The sequence below is a fragment of the Alligator sinensis genome, unplaced genomic scaffold (assembly GCF_000455745.1).
Source record: "Alligator sinensis unplaced genomic scaffold, ASM45574v1 scaffold1142_1, whole genome shotgun sequence".
NCBI lineage: Eukaryota > Metazoa > Chordata > Crocodylia > Alligatoridae > Alligator > Alligator sinensis.
Window position 1 is genome coordinate 301,843 of NW_005842617.1, and position 2,021 is coordinate 303,863.

The following is a 2,021-nucleotide window of genomic DNA, read 5'->3' on the forward strand; positions in this document are numbered from 1 at the left end:
CCCCCCCCCCCCCCCCCCCCTCCTGCTGGTACAGCTGCTGTTCCCAGCTGATCTGGGTGCAAGAGGGGAGCCCAGAGGCTCTGGGCCAGAGCCGCTCCTGTCCGACTCCAGCTGTCTCGATTAGGATTTGGATTTGGCCCAAATCGGGGACAGTGATTTGATTTTGTTGATTTGGATCACTGTCCCAATTCGATTTGGACGAATCCGAATCTGAAGATTCGATGCTGATTCATAGACTCAGCGATTTGGCTGTAGACACAGCTTTAAATGTTTTTTCTGCATATCTTGAGGTAACAGACGCAGCTTGTGAATGCTGCAGTGGTGGGGCAGGTGAAGCGTCCCAGAGGAGCGTGGGGGGCCCACCTGCGTGCTCGTTGGCAAACCTGGAAGTAGTGTCTCTTGGGTCTGGGGGGGCACCTGGGGTCCTCCCACAGCTTTCTGGGGGACCCCGCCACATCCCCCCCGGCTCGACCATATGTGCCCCCAGACCCAGGAGGCACCAGTTGCCGACCCGGGACGGTGGGTGTACCTCGTGAGCTCCCCGGTGGACCTGTTGAGCCCCAGCTCAAGTCTGGGATCGTGCCCGGTATGCAAAGGCCAATAAGGATACCAGGGGTGAAAGTACAAAGAAGGTTTATTGCTAGCAATAAAAGGTGCAAGCGAAATAATTCATGTAACAAGCACCCCAGATCACTATATCTAAGCATCTTTTATACAGGAGTTTTTCAAGCCTTCGGAAGCGTGCTCGTTTGCTGATTGGTTATAAGTGAGGGACGCAAGAAGTTCTTTACTGAGCATGTCTCTATACCTGTGTTTTAGCCATGTATCTCATTTACATACATATGTGTTTCATTAGCATACTTCTTCCCCACCTAGGGGCATGATTTTTAGTATTTTAATGAGCCCTTTAACCCAGTACTTTGTTTCTTCTTTTGTTTTCAAGCCCCCTCTATCTAGGACTGTCTCCTCCTTATCATTGCAGATGGGCATTCTTCACATAGCGTTCTCTTCTGCTTTGTCTTCGAGTAGAGGTTTCTAGGTCACTCCTTACATTTCCCCCCTTTGGAGCATTTTTAATTATTATTATAATTGCTCCATGCAATTTGGCTTAACACAAATCTAGTATCATCAGCTTTCTTTGTTTGTAAAATCATTTGATTTACCTTAGGCCTGAAGATAGATATAAAAACAGGTAAACATTGGATACAGCAACAAACCATAATCCCTATAACACAAAACAAGACAACTATACTAAATAACTGTCTCAACCATCTAAAATTGGGAAGCCAGGAATTTAACCAGGAAAAGTCTAAGAATAGTGGCTCTGTTCTCTAAGACAGCGTCCCTTAATTGTTTTTGTTCAGCATTCAGGGCTGAAAGAGCTCGAGATGAAGCATTTAGTCCTTTTGCTAGAGCACAGGCCACTGCATTAAGATTTCTACTATTACTTACAGCGAGGCCCGGAACCCCCACCATAGATACAGCTAATGCTACGTATTCAGCCTTAGATAATAGTCCAGGGGAATCATGCTCATCACAATCGGCAGTAAGAGTAGTGTATGCCCGCTTATACCTTCCACTGTTCTCTGCCTCCAGTCCCGGAGTCTGCAGGGGTTCCTTCTTGTTCTGGTCCAGCCACCGGCTTGAGGCGACTGGAATGTATCCAAGTCTTGATTCCCTCGAGCTTTGCTGCCGTCGGGGTCGTCAAAAGCACCCTATATGGGCCCTTCCATCTGGCTCGAAGTGGTTCCTCGTTCCAGTCTTTCACAAGGGCGTAACTCCCAGGTAATAGTTGGTTTTCCGGGGCAGGAGACTGATCCTGTGACTGCAGCACGTCCCGTACCTGCTGATGGATGGAAGACAAAACAGAAACCAAGGACCGTACATATTCTCTAATCATTCCCTCTCCTAAAACATGTAACTGTTGTTCAGTACCCATGGGCAGACTCAGAGGGTAAGGCTTACCATACATTATCTCAAACGGGCTTAATCCCAATTTAGAATGTGGTGCGACCCTTACT

General features: G+C 47.8%; 1 protein-coding gene across 13 annotated transcripts in view; it reads left to right on the forward strand.

Moving 5' to 3' along the window:
- The window catches only part of WDFY3 (WD repeat and FYVE domain containing 3), a 379,376-nt gene that overhangs the window by 215,586 nt on the left and 161,769 nt on the right, over nucleotides 1–2,021 (forward strand). The gene's annotated exons all lie outside the window — the stretch shown is intronic.